We start from the raw sequence: 10,012 nt of genomic DNA on the forward strand, positions 1-10,012 counted from the left end.
CTTTGGTAGTTTGTATTTATTTGAACAATGCCTGAGACTTGGTGTTGCAAGCACTTATGTCTGATTGCCTCTTCAAGATTAATCGCTCTATGTATTCCCCAATTGTAAGTCGCTTTGGATAAAAGCGTCTGCTAAATGACTAAATGTAAATGTAAATGTAAATGTAAACAAGTTGACTATTAGCTTTATATTATTTTATTTTCATTTTGCAAAGTTAATATAGCCCAAGCTTTATGTTGTATGAAAATTTCAAATATAACCTTTTTGGTAGATTTACCATGCTAAAAACCGTGGAAACGTGTCATTAAAATCTATAAAAAAGGGTTTATGCAGATTGAGGCTGATGTATGGGAGGAGAGCCTCAGTAGGATTCGATCTTGCTCTATTAGTTCTAGGCATCAGTTAATTCAATGTAAGGTGATGCATAGACTGCACTATTCAAAATCTAAATTGCACAGAATTTTTCCTACTATCTCTCCTATTTGTGACAGGTGTAAATCTGCAGAAGGCTCTCTGACCAATCTCTTTTGGACATGTCCAAAACTATACGATTTCTGGTGTGACATATTTAAATGGTTCTCGGATATGTATGGTTGTGTTTTACACCTGATCCAGAAATTGCATTATTTGGTTATTCTATTTCTCTGTTAGATCATAATGTGTCTGTACAAAGTACAATCATTTACGGAATGATTATTGCGGGCTTGCTGTTTTAATTGTTATCTCTAATGCCATTGGTTACTTCCCCTTTTCCGGAAGTCAGCTGTGATTGGACGCCTGTGAAAAGGCGATCCATAATTCACATGTGACCTGAGACATGGCTTCATCAACAGACCAGATGCAAGTTGTCATTTATTTTTTTTATAAATATAACATGGCTGTTTTAATGAAAATGAATTGCATGCACTGTCAGTAGAATACATCATTATAATAAAAGTTTATTAACATAAATTAACATAAATTCTTCCGTTTACTAGTGATTACTAGTGATTACAATCTTGTGATGTTACAAAGATAAAACAGGACCATAAACCCTTTTTTTTATAAGTATTTTTATTAGTTTTATATTGCACAATAAACAACAACAATAAAAGAACAAAATACATGAAATAATAATGATTAAAAAATAAATCAATAAATAAAAAAAAAATAAAAAAACAGACTTTTGAGAACAACAATCAGGGCATACAAACAGTTTCAATGGAAAAATGACTAGGCACTCAATAGGGGGCAGACAAGATACTAAGCATTACGTTGCTGGTCAGAGTCAGCATTACATTGGTCCAAATGATCTAGAAATGCTTGCCATATACTGTAAAACTTATTAAGATTACCAATAACTCCATACCGGACTCTTTCCATATGCAATATTCCAGTAAGATAGTTCAACCAGGTCTTAAACTGAGGAACAGTGTCCGATTTCCACAGCCTCAGAATGACACTCTTAGCAATAATCATTCTGTAAATGATTGTACTTTGTACAGACACATTATGATCTAACAGAGAAATAGAATAACCAAATAATGCAATTTCTGGATCAGGTGTAAAACACAACCATACATATCCGAGAACCATTTAAATATGTCACACCAGAAATCGTATAGTTTTGGACATGTCCAAAAGAGATGGGTCAGAGAGCCTTCTGCAGATTTACACCTGTCACAAATAGGAGAGATAGTAGGAAAAATTCTGTGCAATTTAGATTTTGAATAGTGCAGTCTATGCATCACCTTACATTGAATTAACTGATGCCTAGAACTAATAGAGCAAGATCGAATCCTACTGAGGCTCTCCTCCCATACATCAGCCTCAATCTGCATAAACCCTTTTTTATAGATTTTAATGACACGTTTCCACGGTTTTTAGCATGGTAAATCTACCAAAAAGGTTATATTTGAAATTTTCATACAACATAAAGCTTGGGCTATATTAACTTTGCAAAATGAAAATAAAATAATATAAAGCTAATAGTCAACTTGTTGCTATATGCTGAATTAGTTGTAGTTCACCACTATATGCTTACCCAACCATATTTATATACAACCTCAAAAATGTGAGAAGTGTCCATTAAATAATTGTAAAATATAATAAGTGTTCCTGTGGCTCAGTGGTAGAGCATTGTGTTAGTAGTGCAAAAGGCCATGGGTTCAATTCCCAGGAACACACATACTGATAAAAATTAACAGTAATGTATAACCTGAATGCACTGTAAGTTGCTTTTAAAGCGTCTGCTAAATGCATAAATGTAAATTGTAAATGTACATGACTGTAAATCCCAAATTGGTTCAAAGGACCTTTGGATGAATAAATTATTTGTTCATATAAATAAGCAAGAGTTGCTGTATAAACTTTGTAATATATTTTGTATTACTATGTCAAATTTTAGGGGTTGATGGTAATATATTATTTCATTGTAAGAGGGTTCTGCACTTTACCCTACTTATATTTATAAAAAAATAAATGACAACTTGCATCTGGTCTGTTGATAGACAGATAAACCTTTTCACAGGTGTCCAATCACAGCTGACTTCCGGAAAAGGGCAAGTAACCAATGGCGTTAGAGATAACAATTAAAACAGCAAGCCCCGCCCCACGACTGACAAAAATAGAAGTGTTCGCGCGAGCGGGTGAGAGAAGATCGAGCGCGAGGATGTGGGGGATGATCAGGCGCGCGGGAGGGCTTGTATTGCGCGCTGAGGACAAGTGACGTGCGCGAGTGTTTGAAATTAGCTCGCGTGCTGCCGTTTCCTCCCGTGTAGATCTGTTTTCCTCTCGCGGAAGTGATTTACCGCGCGCGCCAGCATAAGTGGTGCGCTCGGTTATTAATGGCATAGATTTGACGCCATAGTAGATGTTCTCCGGAGCTCTTCCACTCTCGCGGTTTCATCCCCGGGCAAAACCCGCGGCGCTGCTGCACTGCTTCCGTGTCTTCCTTAGACGCGAGTGGCGCGGCGCGACTCGATAAAAAACAATATAGAACCCATTATATATATTATCTACACTGAATGCGGACAGTAAACTGATGCTCCGGTATATTTCTGATGTGCAGATGTACTCCAAGCGTTTGCGCTGTTTCTGACACTAAACGGATTTTCCAATCATTACAAGCGATGTAACACTTCCAGTGTAGTCAGTCCCAAGCTGTTGCGGCGTTGTAGACACGGTGTTGGGCAAATGGTGTCAATCCAAATGTAAGAAATTAGGAAAATAAAACGACCTCAATAGAATGGCGCCAAAGAGACCGTTACAGCAAATACAGTAGTATACAGCAATTAAAAAAAAATACAGTAAGTTTCTGTATGTGGGGTTTGACGTCACAGAAAATTCCCATGATGCAAAGGGTATTACAGTTATTTACTGTAAAGGGAATTTGCAGTATTATACTGGGTGATATACAGTAAATAACTGTGGAAATTACAGAAATGTCTAACAGTGTATGGTTGTTTGTTTGAGTGGCACTGCTTTGGCCTTTCCAATGGCAAATGCAACATTCACTTCTCCTTTGTCATTCAGCAGTCTGAGGTAAGACACATCCCTATAACCAACCTCACTTGCATCAGAAAAGTTGTAACTGTGCAGCAAGGATATTATAGTTTTGAATTTTTAAATTAGTTTTTATTTTAATATCGTTTTCAAATTTCCTATAATTTCAGTTTAGTTTTAGTTAGTTTTGTTTTGTTAGTTTTAGTTTAGTTTTTATTTTGTGAACACATTTCTATTTAGTTTTTATATATTTTAGTTTCAGTTTTAGTTTTAGTAATTATAGTTTAACAGAGATAATGGAACACTTCCAGTGTAGACCAAACAAGACATTTAATTTTAGTAAAGTTGAATGTTTGCAGTTTAGTTAACTCTTGTGCAAACCTCTTAATAATGAGAATAAAATAATTATTTACAATTCAAGGAAAACCAAAAATATGTAGCTTATATGTATATGTGGTGTTTTGAGTTTTACCATTCCAGCAAACTTTTCAATTTTTCCAAGAAATAAATTGTAATGATTTTATTTTTATTTTTCATGTCTCTCTATACATAACACTCTTAATAACCTTATAAGAGTATATGGAAGCTATGTGTTTTTGTTTTAAAATAATGTATTGAGATTTATGTTGTGTGACGTCACTTCCTTTGGTTGAACTGCCCAATCGCGTCCCGCTCTCGTCAGAACATCTTTGGACTTGAGCGAGACAGGTACTTTGCAAATGTGCTCCGTGACATGGTGTTAAAATATATCAGATTGAGTTAAAATTTTGATTGATATCAGTGGATGACATGTTTTGATGCTGGATTGAGTTGAATAGTTTGTTCATTTAGCGTTATTTTTCAGTATTTTTAGAGTTTTGTGTTAATGAGCTGTTAATGCGTTGGTTCATGTTACCGCCAGCGCCATTTTTAATGGCGGGTTATTTTTCTGGTAACTTCGGTTCTTAAATAAAACGGGAAAAAAAGGTGGATTATGTTCTTAAAACATCATGCAGTTAAATTTGTCAAAAGTATATTGTCATTTTATGTCTTAAATTGTATTTTTGTAGCCATGTTCTATCTTTGAGTCATTTATCAGCTGCAGTTACAGTGCTAATGGGGACAGGGGTTCACTTTTCTTTCTTCTCGCAACTCTCACAGACCAAAGAACTGAGAGTGTGTTTGTGTGGCGTTGATCCCTGTCCTGTCTTTAATAAACTGCAGACGCGGTCCACCGAAGCCAGTGGTGTCATGGAGTTCTTTGTAGCGAGAGGCGAAACCCACTACATATACAATTTATTAATTCATATTCATGTTCATATTCATTCATATTAAAGATGCAATCTTGTTTAATATGCCAATAGTTTACAAACAACAAGCTAATCAAGGTTTTCAGAGTTACTAGGCAGCATCAGGCAGTTTTTTATCAGGGTTGGAGCTAAGTTCTGCAGGACAATGGCCCTCCAGTGCTGGATTTGAGGAAACATGCCCATAGCCTATCCACCCTATCTGCCCTAAATGGTATTAAAAATGACTAATATCAGATAGAATTTAGCATGGACAGTGTGCACATTGGGAAGCAGGCTTGTTCTTTGCAATCGTCATTGAAACTCTGTAAACTTTATTTTTGTCCATCTGTGTTTTCAATGTATTAATTTGTTGGATTTTTTTGCACATACGAGCCGGTGCACACTACTGTATGTCCCGTCTCCCTCAATGAACGTACACAATAAGAAGAAACAATCTGAAATGCTTTGAAACCTCATACTACTCAAAAATAAATGCGATATGGTGATTTAAATGATGTCTGCACTTTACTTTGACGAGCCGCTCACGCGCTTCAGGTGAGCAACGCAATCAATCCCAGTTCTAAAGCCCCCTTTACACAACACGGCTATCGCTTTCTCTCATTTTGGATGCGTTTTATACAGTCAAGGCGGTGCTCGTGTGATGGATTCGAGGCGGACGTTACCATCGCAAAGCGTGACAAAATGAAGCTCATCCAAAACTTTTAATTCTGTCTGTTAACTCACTCTCATGTTGTTCTCGCACGTCAAGCACGCTTTTAAACGTTCGTGCGCTGTAAGGTGTGCATTATTAGTATTTCCCATTTCATATTTTATAGTTATTTCCCATTTCATAGCCCGCGTCTTGTTTTTTTTATATGCAAAAACGCGTTCTCTGTGAATAGCCGCTTAGGACGCAGCTCACGTGCGTGAAGCGCCGTCTATTTCCCTAAACAACCACAGGTCCGATTTTCTGGCACAGAATGAGAGTTTATTAAATCAGGAACACGATTATTTATTTTTTGTTTATTGATTATTTACTGTTGTTAGTTTCGTTTAGTTTTAATTTTTCATTTAGAAATTTGAATTTTATTTCATTTACGAAAATGTTTTTTGACCAATAGTTTTAGTCTTAGTTTCGGTTTTCGTTTACGAAAATAACCTTGCTGTGCAGATGCTACGTTCCCGAAATCTTTACTTGTGAATCATCTGTTTACAAAAGGTGTTCAAACACTAAAAAAAAAAAAAGACAGACAGACCTCCAACTCAAAATGTTCTAGTGACCAATTACATCTAAAATTTTCAATTTGCCTCAATGATTTCCTGTGAATTGAACTTGTGGCAACATAGTGTATTAACATCGGCTCAATCAGAAATATATTTGACCAAACAGTGTTGTTGGTGCTATAAAATATTTTTAATTATTGTAGCAATTGTTTATTTCTCACTGTTCCAAGAGAGAGAAAAAAATATTACTATTATTAAAATTATTAAATTATTGTAAAAAATTACATACTTTGTGTTAAATAAGGAAAAACACTGAATATATTCAAGAAGTCTTCTGCACAACAGGATGTCTTGATGTGGTGAAGAAACCTTTCAAAAACTACCTGCAAATAACATTAATGACAAAATTCCTGTGCATCACATCTTTCAAGTGACAGAACAGTTACTTAATTATATAATAAAACTGAGATATTCAGTGTAAATCGGTATAGATTTTGCTTTATCATTTATTTTGTGGTATGTCAGTATATCCAGATTTAAACAGTTTAACTCTCTTTGATAAAATAAAAACTATCAATTTATGCATTTTTTGTTTATGCATTTATGCATTAATTTGTTTTTTGTTTTTTTTGTTTTTTTATCTCTGAAATTACCATATTTTTAATGTAAAATATGCTTATTTTAATGTTATATTTAATATTTCTTTTACTTCATTAAAAAAAAAAAAATCCAGTAAGTTCAGACAGCCAAAACCTAAAAATTTGGTGACTTTAGTGCTATCTGGTAACATTTGATGGTATAAAAATATAAAAATATCAAACATTTCAATGCCACTATTTGGCTATAGTACTCAATGGCTTTGTGTGTGTGTGTGTGTGTCTGTCTGTGTGCACCTGTTTTTCTATTCAGGTGGGGACTTGAACCTGAATACACACAGACTCATGGGGACTCGTGTCACGGTGGGGACCTAAATTGAAGTCCCCACGGGTAAACAAGCTAATAAATCACATAGAATGTAGTTTTTTGAAAATCTAAAAATGCAGAAAGTTTCCTGTAAGGGGTAGGTGTAGGTGTAGGGTTGGTGTAGGGCAATAGAATATACGGTCTGTACAGTAGAAAAAGCATTACGCCTATGGAGAGTCTCCACAAAGATAGGAAACCAGACGTGTGTGTGTGAGTGTTTGACACATTGAGAATATTGCATTGGGCACAAATGACAAATTAAGGAGTTTTTTTTTTTTAAACCAATTAACTTTGTTGAATCGAGTCCTCTTTTTTGTGTGTGTGTGTGTTCAGGTGGCAAACTTGCGAAAAGTAGCCAAGTCTTGAACCACTCAGATTAAGGAAACTATTTTTAAAAAACAAAACAAAATGATTTTGCACAAATTTGTCCCAAATGACGATTGAGGGTTAACGTTACTGACATGAGCAAAATAAAATGAATGGATGAATAAAAAAATCACAAGCTGATGTGTTTGATACTGCAAGGCTTATTAAGAAAGAGGCCGACACCAGCTGCTGCCTAATGACACTGTGTTTATCGGTCTCATGGTGCACAGATCATGCAAATTTCATCTCAGGAGTTGATCTAACAGTGTTTTACACATATATGTAAAACTATAGGCTACCAGCAGTTAATTTTGAAGTAACTGGAAAACATGATCATGAACTAGTGAATGCATTAACTAGCAATTCCGAGAACACTATACCGGGTCCTAAAGCAAAACCTTTGGAGAATAATTTCAGTGCACAATACTCACCTTAATGTCCTGTGACGACGAATATCTATCTTCTCTTGGGAATGATATTTGTTTCTGTCTTTGGCTGATTCAGCTTTGCTCATCCTCCCATGCATCCACGTTTGAATTCACCATACCATTCCTCAGGTTTTCCACAAACTTGGATGTAGGATTTGTTTGGCCAACACAGATTTTTCACTTTGAGTTGACAGATTGATTGAGCACAATGAAATATGTTTTGTGAATATAAATTTTTAATTTGAACTGAAGACCTTAAGCTATGATTACCACAATGCATCTTTTTGTCTGGGAATAATTATTTGAAAGTCATTAATTGATATGTAATTGTCGATTTCCACAATTTTTCAAAACCTTTTTTTTTTTTTTTTTTTTTTACAGTGAAGAAATCAACTCATCAAGCCATCTTTGCCTCCTTACAGCAGTATTCAATTGGGACTTTCTCATCCCATTGAAGTTTGATCTTGCACAGGTGCTGCAGAATTAGCTTGGCAAAAAGACTGATGGGTGACAGAAGACTCGAAGGATCATTGAATGAACTTATAATGGATAAAATGCTGTCTTGTTATAATTACTGATTATTTTTTGATTGCTATACTGTAAGTGAATGCAGCTTTCACTATGTCCCACCAAACACCCAGAGCCCTTTCCATAGGAAGTTGATCTTTGCTGAGGTCCAGCTTCATCATTCACTTGGCTCTGTTTTCCTGAGGGGATTACACTGAGAAAGAAAAGGTCATTGCAGATCTGGGGTGCGTTTCCCAAAAGCATCGTTAGCCAACTATGGTCGCAAGTTCCGTCGTTACCAGCATAGTTCAAAGATTCGGTGTTTCCCGAAACCATAGTTCAAACGAACGTTCGGAATCAGCGTCACAAACTTGCTTGGTTGGAACTGCAGCTCTCGACCTGTGGTTAGAAGCATAGTTTCTTGTTAATAAGATATATGGGCTTAAATAAATATACTCTTGGGCACAACAAGCAAGCCAACCTGCAGTACTATCTGTATCTTCCATTCTATCTAAATATAAAATGCATTTTAATTATGTATTTTTGTAAGTGCCGTTTTTGAAAAGTGCGCATGTGCATAAATGCCTAAGGGAACCCTGGAGTGTGACATAAGAGGGAACTCGTGATGAATCAAACATCAAATACAGCAAAATGACAGGGAACAAAAAATAGTAAATTAGTCAGTAGGTGCCATGTTCAATACAGCAGCATCTTAGAGATCTCTAATCAGTTAAATAACAGAAGTTATTCCTCCAACACGTGCGTGTGACGTCATTAACAATGGTCCTATGTTGTTGAACTAATGTGGTTCAAATGACGGAGATGGGACCGTGTTCGGGAAACAGTCGTGACTAGCTAGTTCGTTTCCAAACCATGCATCGTACTATGGTGGTTAATCAGCGAGTTACAACGTTGTTCGGGAAACGCACCCGTTTGTTGAGTTGGAAACCGCCTTTGCCACACACCACTGTGAGCTGATTGTACAAAGATTGAGCTTGGTCTGCTGTGTTTACAGATTTTAAACAATCATCAACATCGGAATTCTGCTTGATGGTGTTAAATACATACTCTGTGTAATCAGGCAAAGGTGGCACAGCTTGGTGAAGACACTGCTCCAAATATATGGACGACCATTCTGTGCTCTTTGACGTCCTTTGTAATGTCTCCATCAAGCCACCAAAGAAACTGCTGAAAATTCCTTCAACATCAGTAATGAAGGCAATGAGACCTTGACGAAATCTAAATAGAACTCTTTTAATGAATTATTTGTCAAGCCTTGACCTTGCAAAGTCTTTATTAAAGGAAGTTTCACCAAATGTTGATGGACTGTTGAATAACACATGCAGTGTATTTTTTTTTCTTTTTCTGTGGTTGCTTTACACAGCTTTCGTTTCTCTACTTCCAGTGGGTAACTTCTGCAAACCCCTTTGAAATTACATTGTTCATAGATTTCTTGCACTCAGCAAAGAACGATGTGTCTCTTTTGAACCTTTTTAATAAGTGCTGCGCTCGGTGTTGTGCCATATCTAGGGCCCTATGAAATCCATTTTTTTCCCAAATTACGTTTGATTTTTCCCCAAATTTTTACTTTGTTTTAATGGTTACATTTAATTTTATTAATCAAAAAGTAGGTCTAATTAATTGAATACAATAATTAAATGTAATTTATTAACAGTTTAACAAAAATTACATTTTAAGGCCCTATAAAATGTTTTTTTGTTCTTTTCTTTTTCTCAAATTCAGTTTTTACCAAATTCTGTTTTCCGTTAATTT

This window comes from Onychostoma macrolepis, chromosome 17 (assembly GCF_012432095.1).
Source record: "Onychostoma macrolepis isolate SWU-2019 chromosome 17, ASM1243209v1, whole genome shotgun sequence".
Lineage (NCBI taxonomy): Eukaryota > Metazoa > Chordata > Actinopteri > Cypriniformes > Cyprinidae > Onychostoma > Onychostoma macrolepis.